General features: G+C 34.6%; 1 long non-coding RNA gene across 1 annotated transcript in view; it reads right to left on the reverse strand.

Annotated features, from left to right (window-relative positions):
• Nucleotides 1-3,372: 3,372 nt before the first annotated feature.
• Nucleotides 3,373-22,988, reverse strand: part of LOC114671371 (uncharacterized) — a 67,659-nt gene continuing 48,043 nt past the window's right edge. The window contains exon 2 of the long non-coding RNA XR_003721342.2: nt 3,373-3,947. This is a non-coding gene — a long non-coding RNA (uncharacterized LOC114671371). The remainder of the gene's footprint in view (nt 3,948-22,988) is intronic.

Raw genomic sequence — 22,988 nt, forward strand, 5'->3', positions numbered from 1 at the left:
TTTCTAACTTGCTGACAGCCAATTTTAAACAGTTGATAAACTATTTATTCTCTAATGTATTTCTCCTATGATTTATCTTTGATTGTGATATAAGAAAAAAAAAGCAGCTGCATTCTCCAGCTGTGATAAAGTGTTTCAATAAATGAGACAAGCAACCTCAGTAATAAATAAAGCAATTTACTTCTTTACAAAAATTACTATCAGTATTTAAAATCAAAATTGTAGCTATTGGTAGAGCCTAGCAGCTGGTATGGCTAAAGTGAATACTCTCTGGGAAATTAGGTTGCCACCGTATTAGCTATATTATACTGAGAAGGGTGTACTAAGATATCTGTGGAAAACATTTAAGAGCTTTGCTTTTGCATTCATTACCAAGAAACTATCTCATTTCACTTAGGTCACTGACAGCAGGTGAGTGACAAAATGCAGTCCATTTCTGCTACTGCAGGCAATTAATTTCTACTTCCCAATGTAGGCAGAGATTCTGGAATATTCTTTAATGATATAGAGAAAGAAACGTAATAAGTTCATACTGTTGATGCAAAAAAACGATACTGGAGAAACTACACAATTATTCCACAGTGGTATGTTAACTACAAACCTGGAATCACATTCTTTCACTAATATTTGGATATTAAAAATCAAGGCATCATTTATTTATGAATTGAGGCATGTATCTTAAATTTCCATATAACAATGCCTGAGTGGTATTGTGTTCATATTTCACTGAAATACTTACAGCTGATATTTGTGTGCCACTCAACAGTTTATAGTATATTATATATATAATGTTATATATATATCACTATATTTAATAACTAGGTAAGATACATAGGACAGAAAATAGTATTCCATGAGATGTGACACCACTAATTTCAGAAGAATACTAATAGCTTAATACTATATATCTAATCAATTGGAATCTTTCTGTTTTGCTAGACTGTGAAAAAGGGTAAAGTACACAGAAAAACTGTCAGAATTAAGTCATTATTATTACCCTAATACACCATGTTTGGGAAGTGAGTTAATGAAAGGAGAAGGAAAAGAATAAAAAAGAAAAGCTTATAAATAGAATTAATAGAGGAAGAAGATGATTACATAGGACTTCCCAATTAACTTATATGTTCTCATCAATATTGTATCCCATATCTTTTTATAATATGAACTAAAATTGATTTATGTTAATTTAAACATGTTTATTATCTTATATTTGGAGAAATTCTGCATTATGGGTGTGTCAGCATTCTTGTCAACTTGTCTGAGCTGCTAAATGCTTAGCAGATACATACTTACCACAAGTTTTATATCCCCAGAGGTTTGAGACTTGAGAGCAAACTAAAGAATGTTTCCAAAATTGCCAAGTGGTACAATAAATGATTGTAACAAAGTAAAACTTAAGCTTAATTTAAAGTTAAAATAACTTAAAAGGCAACCTAAAAGGCTCCTTCTTGATTTTATAAAACCTACAAAATGTCAGTTAGGTCACAACCGTGAGAGTATAATGCCTGATGATCTGATTATCTGAGGTGGAACAGTTTCATCCAGAATCCATCCACCCCCACCCCCCACCCACATCCATGGAAAAATTGTCTTCCATGAAACTGAAACCAGTTCCTGGTGCCAAAAATGTTGGGGACCACTGATCTAAACTATGTAAGTAACAACTACTTACATAGCATTTACATTGTACCATATAGAGATGATTTAAAGCATCCGTGGATTTTGAAGGGGTCCTGGAACCAGTTCTCTATGGATACCGAGGGATGACTGTATTAGTATTAGTAGTGAACACGTGAAAACCGAAATTAAAAACCACCACTGCTTAAAAGGATAATATATCATGACCATATAGAGTTTATCTCTGGAATACAAGATCAGCTTAATATTCAAAATTGACTTAATTAACAAATTAATAGATTTAATTAACAATTATACAATTTAATTAACAATTATACAATAATAATATAACAATATATATAATAATATACAATAATAATAACAATAATAATATAATATAATAATATATTATTATACAATATAATATTGTTATATATAATAATATATTAATATTATAATATTATATATAATATTAATAATATATTAATAATATAATATAATAAATATTAATTGATTTAATTAACAATATTAATGAAATAAAGGATAAAAATCTTTGTTCACTTAAATATATACATAAAATTTGAGAAAAAGGGCAACACTCATTTACAATACACACTCAACAAATTAGCATTAATAGACACCTTCTTCCTTAACCTAATAAAATGAATCTAAGAAACACCTACAGACTTTATTTTTTTAGTGGGGAAATCGTGACTCATTTCCTTCTGAAATCAGGAAAATGGAAATGATGCCTACTTTTACCACTCCTGTTCACATTTTTCCTGGGGTGGGGGTTGTAATTTTCACAATAAAGTGCAAAATAAATTAAAGACATAGAAACAGGAAAGGAAGAAGTAAACCTTCTATAGATGGTATAATGATTTAAGTAGAATAATTCTATGGAATATAAAAACAAACAAGCAAATAAAAAACTACTAGAACGTATAAAGGAATGTGTCAAAGTCCAAGGGTAGAATGACAGATACAAAAAAAAAGTTGTATTTTTATTGACTAGTGTCAAACTATTGTAAAATAAAGTATCTAAAAGTTTATTTACTGTTTCAACACAATATATAAATAAATAGGAAGAAACCTAACAAAATATGTATAAGATCTCTACAATGAAAACTACAAATCATAAATGAGAGAAAATAAAGATGACCTAAGTAAATGGAGTAATATAGAATATTCATGGACTAAATCACTCTATGTGTTAAGATAACCATCTCAATTGAACTATATGGTAAATATAATTCCACCTACACAAATTGATTAGTTGATTCTGAAAATGATACTAAAGAAGAAGAAAAAGTTGAAAGCATCATTCTGCCTGATTTCAAGAATAAAGCTACAAAAATTAAAACTATTTGTTATTAGCAAAAAGGCAGATGTGTAGATCAATGTAATAGAATGAAGCATACAGAAATAGGCCTGCTCATGTAAAGTTAATTTATTTTTGACAAAGGTGCCAAAGTTATTCAATTTAATTTGTATGGATAAAGATTGAGGGCTGGGCCTGTAATCCCAGCACTTTGGGAGGTTGAGGCCGGTGGATCGCTTGAGCCCAGGAGTTCAAGACCAGCCTGGGCAACAGGGTGAAACCCTGTCTCTATAAAATGTACAAATATTAGCTGGGCATGGGGGGTGTCCACCTGTAGCCCCAGCTACATGGGAGGCTGGGATGGAAGGATCACCTCAACCTCAGAGGTCGAGGCTGCAGTAAGCCTTATGTCACCACTGTACTCCAGTCTGAGCAAGAGTGACATCCTCTCTTAAAAAAAAAAAAAAAAATAGCATTCTCCCTATCTTACACCATGCACACATCTAACTTCAAATGAAAAGTTTTCCTAAATGTGCAACTAGAAACTATAAAGTTTCTAAAAGAAAAAGACAGGAAAAATTTGTGATCTTGCAAAAAAATTTTACATAGGCTAAATAAAACATGAAATATAAAAGTAAAAACACAAATTATGACTTCATAAAAAATGCTCCTCCAAAGATACCATTTATACGATTAAGACAAAAGCAGTTTAGCTACCAGGTGTTGAGGTGGTAATTAGGGCGAGCTAAACCAAAAGTCACAATCAAACCTTTATTCACTTACCACGTGTATTCATTTGCTTGGTCTGTCGTAACAAAGCACCACAGACTGAGTGGCTTAAACAACAGAAATTTGGTTTTTCACAGTTACGAAAGCTATACTTCTGAGATTAATGTGTTGGCAGGACTGTTTCTTCTGAGCGGTGCCTCCTTGGCTTGTGGATGGTCATCTTTTCCCTTTGTCTTTCATACTTCTCCCTCAGTGGGTGTTTGACCCTAATTTGCTCTTCCTGTAGGAATACCAGTCATTATTAGATTACGGCCCATCCCAGTGATCTCATTTATCTTTAATTACCTTTTTAAAGACCCTGCCTCTAAAGACAATCACATTCTGAGTTATTGGTGGTTAGGACTTCAACATATAAATTGGTGAGGGAGGAGATGCAATTCAGCCCATAACACTTCAACAGTGAACAGCCATAACACTAACAGTGAAGGTGAGGGGCAAAGAAAAAAAAAAAAAAGTGCTCACTACCAGTGTTCCATTTTCTTCTACAAAATGGCTCTGGTCAAGGGTCAGTCAGATGACATGCAGGGCAGGTAGAGGAATAATCTCATGGCTGATAATCCTGAAAACAACAACGAAAACCTTTCTGTCTTTTTACAGACCCAGGTAGCCAGGAGGAAGGTGAGGGAAATGTGCCAGGAGTGGAAACTGTTACGTCAGAGTGGAGAAAATATCTTAGTCAAGGTTCCCTGATAAGGTTTCAGCAGAAGCACCTAAAATATATCCAGCCTCAGTCCCCTCATAATGAGGTCTCTGAATGGAGGCACCTGTGCTAGAAATGCTGCAAAGCACATGAGCATGCCTGGCCCAGGAGTGGGGGGCTGCATCCTTGACTGCACTTCCTCTATATTTAAACTATCAAAAATACAATGTATAAATGAAAGTCCACGTTTTTAATACATTCTGGATATATAATCTAAAAGTAACTAAAATTAAATTGTCAGTGTACTAATAAAGGAACTGTAGAAATAAACAAAATCCACTTAAATGAGAACAAGCAAAGGCTATTGATTCAGAGCTTCCCATATAGCGATGGAGTGAGACACCATTCCTCGTGTTTGGCAGAGACTCAAAGGCAGGCACACAAGTGGCTAAGTTTTATATGGAAAAAAAGAAAGGCTACAAGTATGCTCTGATTGGAGTCTGTTGCCATGGAAAAGCTGTAGGCAGGCCAACTACAATCAAGGGCATGCTCTATGATTAGTTATGGAGGCTTATTTGGCTTTCTCTCATTAGTTCTAAGTTGGAAGTAGGGGCAAAAATTAGAGATGATGTCAGTTATTTATCATGCCTTGGCTGCTTTGGGCCAGTGGCTACTGGGATTGTTGTTCCACTTCCTGAACCGGTTGCTACAGAATAAGAGAGTTCTCTTTTTATATATGGTGTGACTATTGTCTGTTGTATATTCAGTCTCTCAAAGAGAAAGCAGTATAATATAAGCTCAGGACTTTATGACCAAATTATACTGTCGGTTTTTGAATAAAGCCCAGCTAATGAATATTCTTTTGCATTTTCTTCCCGGAAACTGGAGTTTATACATGAAATGGAAAGCAACAGAAACATACCTTATAAAATTAGAATTAAAATTACATGTTAAAGTAGAAAAATGTTCAAAAAGCAGAAAATTAAGTGCAATATGCATGAATATACCACAAAATACTAAGGATGAAAAATCTGAGCCGGGAATTCCATGGAGCATAGTGAATAGCAATGCAAATCATAAATAAGGCAAAATACAAGATCAACAGGTCTTAGATCCTAATAAGTTATAATTTTTAATTCATCATACTGTGTTCAGGAAAAAAAATATGTGGAATAGCAAGTTTTAGCATGTTGGAGAAGGCATATATTCCAAGGTATTGATAAAATTAACGATCAGAGAACAAACAAAACTTCCGGCTGTCTCTCAGCCAGTGTAAAAGTAAATGTAAATTGCATTGCTCTTTTTATGTGAAAGAATGAAAAACGTCAAAACCTCAGAGAAGAGATAGTAACATTTTACTTTAAACACTAAAGCACATTTCTCATGCTTTGATAGTTTGGTATGATGGTTAATTGCATAGTCTCTGAAATTAGACTACCAAGGTCAAATCCTATCTTTGTCACTTACAAGCTAACAGTTTCTCTTCATGACATGGGATTCTTGTCATGATTATGTATCATACATTTGAAACACTTAACATAAAACCTATCATGTAGGTTGTTAATACCTCGTCAATGTTTTCTATAACTGTGTTATTTACATGAGTGATAGGTACCGAGTGTCGAATGCTTTACAATCACCATTTAAAACACTGGGGATTCAACAGTAAACCAAATAAACGAGTTCTTTCGTTTTATTGAGGTTGCATTCTGGAAGAATATAAATGTTTTAAAGAAGATTAGGGCAAAATAACAGCTAGAGAGTGATAGTGGAAAGAAGTACATTCTATATAGAATGGTCCAAAAGGATCTCTTTGACGAAGCAACCTGGGAGCAGAGACATGAAGTAAACGAGGAAAAAGTCCCATGAAGACGCAGTGTATTTGATAGAAGGAGTTTGGAATATCCATTACACTTCAATGCATTTTTAATATGTTCCAGAAATAGCAAGGCCAGTTTGGTGGAAAGAATAAGGAAAGAGATGACTGATAGGAGAGATAGACGGGCAAGAACACATACAGTCTTATGAGACACGATGAGAACTTTGGAATTTACTCAGAGTAAGATGGGAAATTACGAAGTATTTTAAACAAGCAATGACTTGATTTTATTCTGAAAGATTACACTGGCTGCTCTTTGAAGTATGAACTATAGAGGGACAAAGAAGGAAGAAAAAAGACCGTTACCGTTGTCTCTGTCTGCCTCTTTCTCTCTCTCTATCTATGTATCTATGAATTCATCTATTATTTACCAATATATCTCTGTCAATAGCTATCTAGAGCATATGTAAGTATATATATTATGGATAACAGTAGAAAAACTATCACATTTCTCTTATCTATCTAAGGTGATATAACAAGGACTCATTTTGGAAGACTTTTTTTTTTTTTTTTTTTGAGACGAAGTTTAACTCTTGTTGCCCAGGCTGGAGTGCAATGGCATAATTGTACAACACTAAAATAAATCAATAGCACATTAGAACAAGTGAGAAGGTTCAGCAAAGTTCTTAAATCTGTGAAAAATGAATAGTATTACTCTACATGAATAATTTACAAAAAATTATTAGTAATGGCATTATGCTATACCAGTAACAGCAAATATAATGGAAAATAAAATACTATGCACAATAACAACAATATCTAATACTCAACCTAACAAAGAAAGCAAGAGTCTTTTACAGAGAAAAAAAGTAAAGCTATATTAAATTGTACAAAAGGAGATTTTTAAAATGAAACTATATACATCTTTGCAAGTAGGGTAAATCCTTCAGTTTTACTCTTCTTTTTTGAAATTATTTTGCCTTTTCTAGGTCTTTCACATTTCTTTATTCATTTTTGAATCAGCTTGTCAACCTCTGAGGAAAGCTCCCATTGAGATTTTTATTGGAATCTAGTATTTGTAAGGTTTGCAAACAGTTGTCTGCAAAATATTTATAGTGTACATAAGAAAATATCTTAGCTTTCAAAGATGTTTAACCTAGGAAAATATAAATTATTCACTAGACAATAATATAGAGAAACATTTGGCCAATTGTTTTTTAATCAATATTTTTCTTCATTAAAATACATAAATCCAGCAGTAATTATTCCTAAATATAAGAAATACAATATTCTCTAATTCTCTTTAGGTATCACTCTAAATTTACATTAAAATATCTTTCTCACTAGATTACAGGTGAAAATTAAAATGTTGGTCCAAATTAACAGGACTTGCTATAATAAGCATAGCATAGACCCTAATTAATGTTCTTAATTTTCATTAATGTGATAGCATATTTTATTTACATATTATTATTTTATTGTAAATATAATTAGCACTCAGTCTTCTCAGCTGTACAATTTAATGGGTTGAGTTTGATCACACAATTATCAAGAAAGAACAATATATAATTATGAATGATTAAAAGAAAATATTCTTTAACAGTTTATCTCTGTAAAAAACTAAAAAATTCATTTAATTCTTATAAACATATTTAAATTCTGCTTAAATTAGAAAATGCCAGTTTAAAAAAGATACAACAAAAATTTAATATAATTTTTTTTAGGTATAAGTAAACAGGGACAAATATTAAAAGTCACAATTCACCTGTCATCTCTTTTGGTCCACATTTATCACTACATTGCCTTAATATGTGTCTTAGTCTATTCTGCATTAGTATGAAGGAACACCTGAAGCTAGGTAATTTATAAAGAAAATAAGTTTATTTAAGTCGTAGTTCTGCAGGCTGTACAAGCATAGTTCCAGAATCTGCTTCTGGTGGATCTCAGGAAGTTTTCAATCATAGTGTGAAAGAAGGGGAGTAGGCATTAGATGGTAAGAGGAAAGAATCAAGAGAGAGTAGGGGTGCCAGGCTCTGTGAAACAACCAGCTCTCATATGAATTATTAGAGTAAAATCTCAATACCATGGGAAAATGCCAAACCATTCATGAGGGATCTGCCTCTGTGATCAAACACCTCCCAAAAGATGCCATCTCCAACACTGGGAGTCAAATTTCAACATGAGATTTGGAAGAGACAAATATATAAACTCTATGTATTTAAGCACTGGACATTTGCACCATTGTTGGCTTGACTAACAACAGGAAATTATGTAGAGTAGAACCTTGGAGAAATATATTTAAGTATTCTGTCTTCTGGGGAGCAAAGTCTGTGAAATATCTCGGTCTAGCACTGCTCCTACTGAATGAGCTGAAAAGCACAGGCAAAAGTTCCCTGGGAACTGGAAGGGTTCAGTGTTTATAGATGTTGGGTTATCTGTTGGTCTTTCCAGATGATCAGTGATACGGTTTAGCTTTGTGTCCCCACCCAAATCTCACCTCTAATTGTAATAATCCCCACAGATTGTGGGAGGTACTCGGTGGGAGGTAATTGAATCATTGGGCAGGTTGTTCTTTTTTTTTTTTTTTTTTGAGACGGAGTCTTGCTGTGTTGCCCAGGCTGGAGTGCAGTGGCGCCATCTCGGCTCACTGTAAGCTCCGCCTCCTGGGTTCACGCAATTCTTCTACCTCAGCCTCCAAAGTAGCTGGGACTACAGGCGCCTGCCACCAAGCCAGGCTAATTTTTTTGTATTTTTTAGTAGAGCTGGGGTTTCACTGTGTTAGCCAGGATGGTCTCGATCTCCTGACCTCATGATCCGCCTGCCTCGGCCTCCCAAAAGTTACAGGTGTGAGCCACCACCCCTGGCCATTGGGCAGGTTTTTACCATGCTGTTCTTATGACAGTGAGTGAGTCTCACAAGATTTGATGGTTTTATAAAGGGGAGTTTCCCAGCACACTCCCTCTTGCCTGCCACCATCTAAGATGTGTCTTTGCTCCTCCTTCACCCTCCACCATGATTGTGAGGCCTCCTCAGCCATGTGGAACTCTGAGTCCATTAAACCTCTTTTCCTTTATAAATTACTCAGTCTCGGGTATATCTTTATTAGCAGTGTGAGAACAGACCAATACAAACAGTCTGGGATAGCTAACCGGTTAATCATCTTATGTAGTTGCAGTGTGTCTAGACTGACCAATATATCTAAAACTGCAACCACTTCTTACTGTATTCACTACAACTGACCTTTATTGCCATTTCTTAGCTACATCATCATAATACATTTCTAAGTGGTCTTTCCTTGCATTTCTGCTGTTCGTTCTCTATGAAAAAAAAGAGTGAGCCTTTAAAATCATTATTCAGATCATCTCATTCTACTGTTCAAAATCATTCAATGTTTTAATCACGGCAATTTGGGAGGCCTAAGCAGGCAGATCACTTGAGGCCAGGCATTCAAGACCAGCCTGGCCAACATGGTGAAACCCCATCTTTACTAAAAATACAAAAATTAGCCAGGTGTGGTGGCTCACACCTGTTATCCCAGCTACTTGGGTGCCTGAGGCACAAGAATTGCTTGAACCCTGGAGGCAGAGGTTGCAGTGAACCAAGATTGTGCCACTGCACTCCAATCTGGGTGACAGAGCAAAAGTCTGTCTCAAAATAAGAAAACAAAATCTTCAGTGGCTTTCCATTTAACTCAAAGCAAAAGCTAAAAGTTCTCATAATGGCCTGCATTACTGCCTAAAATCTAATTCTTGGTAATGCTGTGTCCTTGTTTCTTTTAAGACAATATTAAAGGCCATAAAAATGGGCCAACACAACTATAGAGTTTGACAGTTTTCTACTTAGTTTTTGAAACCTCCAACCCCTGCAGTTGTATGATATGTGATCTTCTCCCACACACATACCCAAAGAGATTGTTTAACCAGCTGCTTCATTATCAAATATGGATTGTCCCTACTTGTTAGTGGAAGAATATTCATATCCATCTAGTGACACAAAAAAGTCATACTTTAAAGCCTGTGAGATATAATACCCTGCTTCCAAGTACCAGAATAAGCATTAAGTACTGCAGATGATACCAATGCATCCCAAACTAGTTCTAAGAAAAGAAAATATAGTGCTTATCAAAAAAGAACATTAAGAGGGGACATGAATTCAGGGATATCTCCTTTTCTTTTGACTTTACCCTTCTTCCTACTGTATGAAGCTCCTTTTATAAGCTTTACAGATGAGGTTCCAACATTCAAACAGCTGAGAGGATCCAATGTCATGTCTTCACAGTATACGGGTTTAGAGATTTTTTTTTATTATTTCCCCCTTTTTCTTGTTTCTTAAAAATCAATATTAGAGAGTACACATTATTGTCACTCTTTAGTTTATATGCTCAATTTTTGACAGACATTGTTGAAGAGGGAAAGAAAAACAATAATTGACCTGATCTGGGTCATTGTTCCCCTGAAACTTCTAAGTCAGGGCTCTCGGAGTGCCTTACCAGGGTGGCTCGGTGTGTAAAATTGACTTCTCAAAGGGAGAGATGCTGTAAACTACAGCCAAGTGTGGCTGAAACGAGGAAAATTATCTGATTTTCTTGCTGTGATGTAGTATGTCTGCACTGCAAAGATAAGATATGGAAGAAAGTAACATTTGTCACCTGGCAAATTCTGCATCTTTGACTATAAAAAGGTTTTCACCCTGTAGAAGAATGTGACATTTTCATAGAGAAAATTAGCAACAGACTCAGAATTGATGTTTTGCTCTCAAGAAACTTGAGTAACCCATATCAGTGAGAAACCCAGGGGTTAATGCTGTATGTCTGCAAATATGTAATATGATAAGCCTTACATGGGTAAGGCTTCAAAAAGGTTAAATTCCATGAAAAAAGTGGAAAAAAACTGCTATAAGAAGGAGGAATCTTGGATCTAAGAACATATAAATTAATACTAGTTTTCAACATAAAAAAACAACAAATTATTTAACAGAGTAGCAAGAACTGCCACAAAAATATATGGATTCACCTAACAAAAAAATACGTAAGTATTTTATAATTTCAAAACTTTATTACAGAACATATTATAAAAGAATACCTATACAAATACAGCCATATATCATGTTTATAGCATGATAAAAAAAATCAGTATTATAAAGATGCTCTTCTCTCCACATTATAAATAAGTTTAAATCAATACAAATCAAAATATAAGGTTATATATAAAGGTCCAAAATGTGCATAGGAAAATAGGTGCCTACAAAGAGTAAAAAAAAAAATTTAAAAGAACAGACATAAGGGAAGCCAAGGAAAGTTCACCCTAACAGATATTAAGCTATCTGAAGCCACTGCAATCAAAATAGCATGGAACTTGCAAAGACAAATAGACCCAATAGAGTTCAGAAATCAGTGTGAATTTATGTAGAGATATCATCATAAATAAAAGCGAAAATAATATAATAAATGACTTTGGAAAATTGTCTCACTTTATTAAAAAATAGCTTTATTATTATCATAAACTCATATCACATATGAAAATAAGCCCCAGATGGATTAAATATCTAGACATGAGAAGCAAAATTACAAAGCTAAAGAAGATGAAGCTAAAGAAGATTTTTTGGAATAGGAAAAATTTGTTATACAGGGCCTCAAAAACACAAACTCCAAAATAAAATGTGATGAATTAACTACAAAATATAATGATAAATGCATACTCGTTTAGCTACTCTAACTTGTTCTAAACAATCTTCATAGTCAATATAAATTTACCAGTAATCATTAAGCATTATGTTAAAATCTAAAAAGTACTGCTGAGAGTGCAAAAAAAAATCCCTGTTTTCAAGAAGTTGACATGCATGTTAAAAATAATTCTGATTCCAATTAGAATATAATACATATCTCAAAATAATTGGAAACCACTGGTCATTTTTTCCACATTGTATATTTTAAAGAATAATGTTCTATATATATGTTACCTTGTCCTAATTTCAGAGAAGCATGAAGGATAAATTCAATAATTTTATGTTTTCATTTATGATGCTATCAAGTAAGCTTACTAATGTATTTTCAAAAACTGCTTTAAAACATCTATTCATTTCAAATTAAATTTAATATAAATAGGAAAAAGTATAATGTTGCAATAGCCTGTTGACTGACAAATCTGTTGCTTTAAACACTGATAAAAATGTATAGGCTTTCCCCCACACCATGATTATATTCTGCAAAGTTCTACGTAAGCCACGTACCATATGGGTCACACCAGAGGAAATTCATTTAACATGTTACAAAAGACTATTTTCTTCCCCTTTAATTAAGACTCTAATGCCAACAAATTAAATCACATTAACCACTGCACCCTAAGTTAGCCACAGAAATTATTAACATTATGCTTAGATTTGATTTAAAATTTTATTATCCCTTTTAACATAGTAATGCAAAAAAGCTAATAAATTAGAATAAGATTTATAAGATTTATAATTTTTTTTGAGACAGTGTCTTTCTCTGTTACCCAGGCTGGAGTGCAGTGATGTGATCACTGCTCATTGCAGCCTTGACCTCCTGGGCTCAAGTAATCCTCCCACTTCAGCCACCTAAGTAGCTGGGACTACAGGTGCACGCCACCATGCCCGACTAATTTATGTATTATGTGTAGAAATGGGGTTTCTCCATGTTGCCCAGGCTGGTCTCGAACTCCTGGGCTCAAGCAATCCACTCACCTCAGCCTCCCAAAATGCTAGGATTACAGGTGTGAGCCAGCATACCTGGCAAGATACAATAAAGATATATGTTTTATATTTAAAAAATTAGATGTTTTGAATATGCACTTTAACTTATTTGGAAATAACCTAAAAGTGATGTCAAGATCCAACTAGGTAATATTGTGGCATCCATTCTATGTTATATTCAAATGCAAACTGGTACTGATTTCTAAGTGACAAAAAGGTTCTAAAAACACCCTACATAATGTATCACATCCAGTGAGGCAAAGACAATATATACTCATATAGGGAATATTATAATATTTTCTTAACTGTAACATCTGCCACCATCTTCTGTCCTTTGAATTTTTCCAGTATAGTGTTGCTTGCTTATTCTTTCAAAACCACTCTCAAAGATTTCCCTGTTCAAGAGTCATCAATTCTTCACTGCCTCCGGGAAAAAAGATGTCTACACTTATTAACTGACTTAATGCCTTCCACACTCTTGCCCAAATAGATTTGCAACTATATTTTCTCTTAGTATCTTACAGGCAATTTGCACTTCAAGATTAAGAGCTTACTTGCTGTTATATAACACTTATAATTCACTCAAATATTGAATACCTACTATGTATCAGGTATCATTTTAGCACCTTTGTTTATCTAATGCATTTCATATGACATCCTCTGGTGATTCTAGTTATTAAAAGTCTATGGGTCTTTCATGTCTCAGAACAGACCTCATCTGTACCATAACATGTTTCTTGAATAAAACATGGCCATCTCTACTAACACTAATAATGTATGTTCTGTACAATCTGAAACATCCACATAACATACTTCTTTGTGTTGTGTTTTCTATTTTCTCATATTATTATTTAATATGAATGTTATTGCTCCTGCTTTCCAAAGCTTATAAAACCAAAGAGCAGACAACCACTCCAATACCTTCTTCTGCCACATGCCTCAATAGGCATCCAGTCTATCAATCAATCAATCTAGCTAGCGATCATCTACTTATTTATATATCTATCTACACACACATAATTTATGAAGTTCTTCTTCTTTATTTACATATTCCTTTTTCATTCACTCTCCAACTGTCTTCAACTACTTTCCTAATCTTTGTTTTCTTTTAAAACCTTTAATATATTTTTTTTTTCTTAATCTCTGCTGATGACCTTGGTTCCTATTTCATTGATTAAAATGCACACACACACACCACCACTGCCGTCGCCACCTGGTCTACTAATAGACTCAGATTTGTTCCTATAAATTCTGCCTTTCTTCCTTTTTTAACCTATTTTGGGTCTTATCTAAGACCAATCACTCCATATGTGCCCTGTATCTAAGGTTATTATACATTCTCAATTTTTCAAGTATAATCCTGATTTACAGGTATATTTTGTGTGTATTTATGATAAAAAATCTTTCACTAATGTGATTATATGTACAAAGTTCAATAAAATACAATTTCACTGTCAATATTTCTTTTAAGGCTATTATCAGTATTTGGGGTTTATTTTCATGGTAATAACTAAAAATGATGTTGTTGTATATAGGAGGGAAATGTCAAGAAATAATCTGCTCCTGGTGTCAAATCCATTAGATATGCCATTATCTCCTTGTAGACAGATCCAGCAATTAATATCCTCTTTTCTATCAGCATGTTTGTACATAGTTGATGTCTTCCTCCTCTTCGCACATTCTTTCCCTCAGAACATCGGTCCCTTAGTATTCTTCCCCATCACCAACCACTGCTGTTTGGTCCATTTTTCTGATGCCCTTTCATCAATCCGACCCCTAACTGCTAAAATGTTTATCTCACATCTTATCTCTTTTATATTAACATTTACTCCCAGAGTTTCAGGCAGAATCATAACCCTTATTAAGGTATAACTTTTAAAATGTTAAATTTATCACTCTGCATACATTATTAAAATAGACAAACTTCTAGTCAGAATGATCAAGGAAAAAAGGGACCAGACACAAATAGCAACATTATCAATACAAAGAATAGTTGAGAGAATCTTACTACAGATACTTATAGACATTAAAGGATAATAATTAAATATTACGAAGAAATGATTCCAGTAAATTTTATAATGTACATGAAATGGACAGATTACTTGAAATATACAAACTATCAAAGGTCTAGGAAAGAATGCAATAATTTGTGCTTGCCCCAAGCAGCTCCTCTCGTATTCCAGTGCCAACCATAGAGCAAGACTCTCTATTCTTTCTTATGAGCCCCCAGTGATAATACTGAAAAGAATTTGCCAAGTAATTATAAACTTTTCCTATGTCTGGAGCCCAAATCATCCTGAAATACTAACCCACACATAACATTTAGGAATCAGTTAAAAATTATAATTTGATGACTAAATTCTGACCTTTTTTCTTTTTCTCTTGCCCAAATTCCTATGTAAGGGGCCTGGGAGTCACACCCTACAAACCATAAAATCTCATTAGACAGATTTTCATTAACCTTATATAATGTGTCTTATTCCAGCTTCGCTGTATCATATAGTATCACATGACAGCAGACCCTGAAAGAAATAAAAATAATTTCCCCAAAATATATTTTTGACATATTTGAAAATGGCTGCCACAGGGTCAACAGATTGAAATGGTCCTGCAAAGCTGTCTTTTGTTGGGGGAATTTGCGCCTGTAGAGAATCTGTATTAATGTAGCCACACCTTTTCTCTTCTAGGCCTTTCCTGGATCTAAGAGAGATTAACTGAGAGCCTGATACCTTCAAATTCTTAAAAGAAACATTTACCATCTATTCTTTCTGAGGGCTGCTACCTATGAAGCCTCCTCTACACAACAAGAATCTTGAGCTCCAAAATTCCCTTATTTCAACTCAGGCAATCTTATTTTTTTATTATTTTTTTGATACAGGGTCTTGCTCTGTTGCCCAGGCTGGAATCCAGTAGCATAATCATGGCTAACTGCAGCTTCAACCTCTCAGGCTCAAGCAGTCCTCCCACTTCAGCCTCCCAAGTAGCGGCATGTATCACAGGCATGTACCAATATGACTAATTTTTTAAATTTTCTGTAGAGATAGGGTCTCCCTATGTTGCCCAGGCTAGTCTGAAATTCCTGGGTTCAATTGGTCCTCCCACACTGGCCTCCCAAAGTGCTGGGATTACAGGCATAAGCCACCATGCCCAGCCTCAGGCATTTCTTTCTACTGATTTTGTCTTTAGACAGTAGCTTAACTCTCAACCAATTGTCAACTAAAGAATTCCTAAAACCCACCTATGATTTGTCAGCCCCTACTTGTAGTTGCCCCACCTTTTCAGGCCAAACCAATGTATACTTTCCATGTATTGATTTATGGTTGTACTTGCAGTTCCTGTTTCCTTGAAATATATAAAACCAAACATAACACAAACACCTCAGGCACACTTTCTAAGGAGATTAGAAATCTCACACCTCTTGGGATTGTGTAAGCCAGGCCTCAGTCACTCATATTGATTCATAATAAACCTCTTTAAATATATTTTGATGGAATTTGGTTTTTCCATCATCAAAAGAATTGTTCTCACCTGTTTTTATGACAGCCCATTCTTTTTCACATGTTCTAACAAATTGAAGTAATACATTTGTCTTGTCTTTCTTTGGAGAGACCTGCCATTCTGTGAAACTCAGATAACCTAGTGACATCAGATCTCTTATGGTTTTTAAAAACAAACAAACAACAACAATGACAAAAAAACAACAACAACAATAACAACAACAACAAAAAGCAGCGTCTCACTCTGTCACTCAGGCTGGAGTGCAGTGGCATGATCACAGCTCACTGCAGCCTCAACCTTCCAGACTCAAGGGATCCTCACACCTCAGTCTCCTGAGTAGCTGGGACTATAGACACGTGCCACCACACCCAACTATTTTTTGTTTGTTTGTGTTTTGTAGAGATGGGGCTTAATGATATGATTTTTCACATTGTCTGGATTTTTTTTCTCTTTATTTGGGATGACAATGATGTTCTCTCACAGTTTTCTGTTACTGGAGCTCAGAAGCTGATACCTCAAAATAGGGTGTTTTGATATACGGAACTACAGAATCCTCAAGGTCCTTGTGAAGTTCTCTCACCCTAGTCTTGCCCAAAGCATAGAATAAAGTTGTTCTCTGAAGTTTTTTTATCTGTCTAAAATACAGACTTTTCTTAGTGAAAAACAATTATTTTTTTCTTTCCCTTTCTGTTGTCTCATTATCTTTTGCAGAAAAGAAGACCAAGAATGTAATTACACCTTAACAGACCCTTTCTCAAGATAATGCCTGTCTCTCATATTCATTCAAATTCCCAAAGAATTATTTACCAATTAATCTCTGCTTCCCAATTCATTCATTCTTGCTAGTAATCACTTATTGCCCCCCAACAGGATTCTTCTTTTTCCCCTTTCCATAACCTGTTAGCCAGGATGGTATATAAGCCTCTGAACTCCTTTGTGGAGGTAAGTAATCATTCTGTGATTCTTCCCCTGTAAACACATTAAATAAATTGACATTCCTTTTCTCCTATTAATCAATCTGCCTTAGCCCAGTAATTTTCAAACCTCCAGGGAACCAAGGGCCTTGGTCCCTATGCTATATTTAAGCACAAGTCAAAATCCTTCCAGAGACTTTTTAAAATTATATAAAATGTATAAATGCTTGAATTGTTTAACATTTACATTTGCTCTTGTTTTAAATTTTGATTCTTTTTTCTTAAAGGATTTTCAAATAAAAATATAAATACAAATTTGGTAGTCTCAAGTCATTTCACTCTCTTGCGTAAAACCTTTCAAAATACAAACTTCTCAAGATATGTGTTGTCCCTGCACTGCCTATTGCTCTGTTGTTTCCCTCAAGACTCAGTAGATGCTGTTTCCTATACCTAAGTTCCTCCCTTGCATTCACACCAGCTAATTTTTTAAGTGCTTTTTTTTTTTTCCTCTTCAACTTTAATTTTATATTGCAGAGGTACATGTGCAGGATTGCTTCAGAGGGATATTTCTTTATGCTAAGGTTTGGAGTACAATTAAACCCATCACCCAGGAAGTGAGCATAGTACCCAATAGGTAGTTTTTCAACCCTTCATCCCCTCCCTTGTACCTACTTCTTGTATTCCCCAGCATCCCTGTTCCACATGTTCATGTGTACTCAATGTTTAGCTCGCAATTATAAGTAAAAACATGCCATATCTGATTTTCTGTTTCTGTGTTAGTTCACTTAGCATAATGGCCTCCAGCTGCAACCATGTTGCTGCAAAGGACATGATTTTATTCTTTTTATGGTTGCATAGTATTCCATGGTGTATATGTACCATATTTTCTTTACCCAGTTCACCATTGGTGGATACCTGGGTTGATTCTGTGTCTTTGCTATTGGGAATAGTACTGAAATCAACACATGGGTACCTGTATATTTTTGGTAAAATGATTTGTTTCCCTTTTGGTATATACCCAGTAATGGGATTGCTGGGTTAAATAGTAGTTAAACTCTTAGTTCTTTGAGAACTCCAAACTGCTTTCCATGGTGGCAGAACTAATTTACCCTCTTACCAACAGTGTAGAAGCATTCTATTTTCTCTGCAGTTCTGCCAACATCTGTTATTTTTTACTTTCTAACTACAGCCATTCTGACTCATATGAGATGGTATCTCATTGCAGTTTTGATCTGCATTTCTCTGAGGATTAGTGATGATGAGCCTTTTTTTTTTTTTATGTTTGTTGACTACTTGTATGTCTTCTTGTGAGAAGTATCTATTCATGTCCTTTGCCCACTTTTTAATAGGGTCATTTGTTTTTGCTTGTTGATTTGTTTAAGTTTCTTATAGATTCTGGATATTAGGTCTTTGATAGATGCATAGCTTGCAAGTATACCTCAGATTAATTATAATTATTTTAGGGTACTTTATCTGGCTATGCCATCAAAATGATCACCCCACTCCCATTTTTGCTATTCATTCACCAAACATCTCCACTCTTCCACAAAAGCACCTATATAATTTTATTCTCCTTGGAACTTCTTTGATTGTATACAGAAAGTCTACCGGTGATAGATTCATTTAATGCATTCTTATTTTACCTTTCCTTCTGAACAATAATTTGACTGGACATGGAATCCTAAATGGGCATAATCTTTTCTTTCAACATTTTATTTCACTTTCTTCATGTTTGCATGGTTTCTGGTGAGAAATCTGCTGTAATTCTTATCCTTATTCATCTGTACATAAGATTTTTCTAAAAAAATTAATTTTTAATTTTTGCAGAGACATAGTATGCATATATATATTTATTTATGGGGTATATGGGGTATTTTGATACAGGCATAAAATGTGTAATAATCACATCAGGGTAATGAGGTTATCTATTACCTCAAGCACTTATCCTTTGTGTTACAAACAGTACCCTCTGGCTTCTTTGAAAAGTTTGTCTTGTGTTCTCTGTATTAGGAATATGCTATACCCAGGTGTAGAATTTCTGGTATTTATTCTGCTTAATTTACTCTGAGCTTCATGGAACTGTGCTTTGGTGTCTGTCACAAATTTTGAGAAATTCTCAGCCGTTATTATTTCAAAATTTCTTCTCTGTTGTCTCATTCCCTTTTTTATATGTTATATCTTTTGTCATTTTCCACAGTTCCAAGACATTCTGACTTATGTTTGTTTTCATTCTTTTTTTTACTCTTTACTTTTCAGTTTGGGAAGTTTCTGTTGACCTGTTCTCAAACTCACTGACTCTTTCCTCATTCATGTTTAGTGTAATAACGAGTCCATTAAAGGCATTTTTAAATTTCTGCTACACTGTTTTTGAGTTCCAGCATTTTCTTTTTCTTTTCTTACAGTTTTCACTTCTCCACATAAAATAACAACTGTTCTTCAATGTTTTCTACTTTTCCCATTTGAACCTTTAACATATTAATTATAGTTATTTTAAAGTCCATGTCTACTAATTCCAACATCTGTGTCATAGCTAAGCTCAGTTCTTATTCTGCTTTATATTTTCAGATTACATTTTTTTCTTGCCTTTAATATGCCTTGTAAATATTTTGTTGAAGTCAGTCATGATATATTTGAGCAATAGGAAGTATAGTAACTAAATGTTTACCATGCGATTTTCTGTTAATCTGGGATTTTGGCTTTGTTTAATGTTTCCTGTGGTTACAATTTCAGCTTCTTCTACTGTCCTTGTTTTTGTTTTCTTCCTTGGCTTTGGACTTCCCTACGTATTTCTCTGAGACAGCCTGGCTTGCAGCTTTTTCAGCTGAAATCCAATGTTGTAATACTGGAGCTCCATCGGTGTGGTGGCAAGGTAGGTGGGAAGAGATGTACTCTATAACTTATAAATCACTTTCGGTTTTTTAGTAGGTCCTTGAATCTAGTCTGCGACCCCCCCTCAAATATTTGTTATTTCTTCCACTTTTTGGCAATCAGAAGGCTGCAAGGGGCTGAGTGGGAGAAATGCGCTGTGAGATAACACTCTGGTAAGATCCTCTCCCCTGGAGAGTAGCAAATGCTCCAGGTACATTTCTCAATTGTTAATCTTCCCCAACCTCTATAAGAGCTAAGATGAGACATTTCCTGGCTGTTCAGTGTAAAAATCTAGTGCAGTAGGAGAAGCCACACAAAAGTGTGGGCCACCATGGAGACTACGGCTTCCAGGAGCTTCTCATTCTCATAGTAATCCACACTAAGCCTCCAGAAGTTTGTCAAAATTACTTAAGTGTTCCTACTAGTTTATGGCTCCAGCAGCTTCTCCCCCAGGTAAGGAGATCTCAGCTGTGACTCCCTAGATTTGTCCAAGTCTCGAGATTATGGGGTAGCAATTTGCCATGAAATTTCAGTTCTCTCATAGGCCTTAGAAAAGCATTGGTATTCCGTTTGTTTAGCTTGTTTCTTGTTGTAAGGATAAAAGTGACAACTTCCAAACTTTTTACGTTAGAGCTGAAACCAGAAGTACTTATTATTTATTTGTACATTTATCATTTCTATAGTTTGCCCTCCCCAAATGATAAATTTCATGACCACAAATATTATTTGTCTTCATATTGAACCTAAGTAGTAGCACAGTTTCTGGAATATGGTAGATAATTATATTTTTGAATTAATAAAAATTTACTATTGCATTTTTAAAAAGCATTTCAGTAAGATAGCATATTCTCTATTGTTATCATAACTTTGTAAAAAAAATAAATATTTGGTCAAAATTACATTTGTTGATTAAAAGAACCCTAATTTCTTTCACTGCTGCCACAGTGATGATTCTTTTACATGTGTGTGCAGTCAACAATCTTGTAATTGGATATTATAAAGTAACATTTAAAATTTTAGAAAAAGACATTATCTTATAAAAGTAAAAACATTTGAAAATCAGCAATTAATATAGAAGGAAATTAAAAATTAAATTGTTAATCTGCTCCTTCAAAAATCAGAGTAAGCAACTACTATGGAAAAACCCCTCATGTTCTTTAATCATCTCTCATAGGATATTAAATGAAACAATTATAAAGGCTTTATTATAATATAAATTATAAATGGTTTCAAAATGAAAAATCAAAAAAACCAAAAATGAAAGTCACAGGATTTTCCATATAAATCAAGGTCTTTTTATTTCTGAAGCAAATGACTGCATCCACTTTAAATTTTAAACTATGTTTAATTCTCTTCATAGAACTATTATCTACTTTGAGAGACAGTAAACCTCTATCTGTGGAATAAATTTAAAAGTGTATATAATCCTACTTTCATACCTGATGTTCACTTCAGTTTATTGATTTACACAGACATTCTAATATCTTGAAGCTAAATTTTCTGAGTACAGTGAAATAAAATTCTACTCATCATTGATGCCTTATGATGAACACTGCACTTCTGCATTTGCTGTCAATGTAAAAAAAATCAAAAGACATTAAAGTGCTTACTTTTACGACACAAACACAAAGAAAAACAAAGTACTATAAATGTAAATTACAAAATCAATTTAAAAAGAAAACTCCCTTTTAATAAAGTTAAATACACATAACTATCTTGACATCTTTAAAATATAAGGTTGTGATATTTTATAAGTCATCTCGGTTAAGCCTGTAGCCGACAATTCTTTCCTATCTCTGAAGAGTGCTGCAGCAAGTATGCTATGTGGGAGTCAAAGATGCCTTAGTAGATGTTATAATAGGTTATCGGAATATAATCTCAGTCAGGATGCTGACTCCAGTGTACCATTCTTTAGTACTTTAGTAAGGTACTGCACTAGAGGTATCAGCATAACCTGGGAACTTGTTAGAAAGGTAAATGCTCCAGCCCCGCTAAGACTTACTGGGTTAAAAATTCTGGTATGTGTTTTAATAAGCAAGCCCTCCATGCCTGTAATCCCAGCAGTTTGGAAGGCCATGGCGGGCAGATTGCCCAAGACCAGATGTTTCAGACCAATCTGGGGAACATGGTAAAACCTCATCTCTACAAAAAATACAAAATTTCGCTCGGCATGGTGACACACATCTGTAGTCCCAGCTACTTGGGAGACTGAGGTGGGAGGATCTCTTGGGCCTCAGTGGGGCCGAGGCTGCAGTGAGCTGTGCTCATGCCTCAGCACTTCCAGGCTGGGTGACAGAGTGAATAAATAAAATAAAATAAAATAATAATAAAATAAAATAAAAATAAGCAAGCCCTCCATGTGTCTCTGCAAAATGCTAATCTGTGAGAACCGCTACTCTAGACATCTGGCATGCCCCATTAGCTGATTATCTCACCTAAAAGGATGAGAATCCTCCACTTTCAAAGCCAGCAACAGCAGGCCCCATCTTCTCATGCTTTAAGTCTGCCCTGTTCTCTCTCTCTGTTCTCTCTCTAGCCACACCCTGGAAAGATTTTTCACTTTGGAGGACTCATGTGATCAGATGAGGCCTACCTAGATCATCCAGAATAATGTCCCCATCTCAAGATCTTTAACCTTAAGCATATCTGCAAGATGTCTTTTGTCATGTGAGGTAACATATTCACAGGTTCTAGGGGTCAGAAGGTGAGCATCTTTGGGTACAGAGGGCATTATTCTGTCTATCATGACTCTGAACCCTATAATCCAAGAACTGAGTTAGTTTTTCCAAGAGGATTTTATAAGCATGGGCTTCA

The sequence above is a fragment of the Macaca mulatta genome, chromosome 12 (genome assembly GCF_049350105.2).
Source record: "Macaca mulatta isolate MMU2019108-1 chromosome 12, T2T-MMU8v2.0, whole genome shotgun sequence".
NCBI lineage: Eukaryota > Metazoa > Chordata > Mammalia > Primates > Cercopithecidae > Macaca > Macaca mulatta.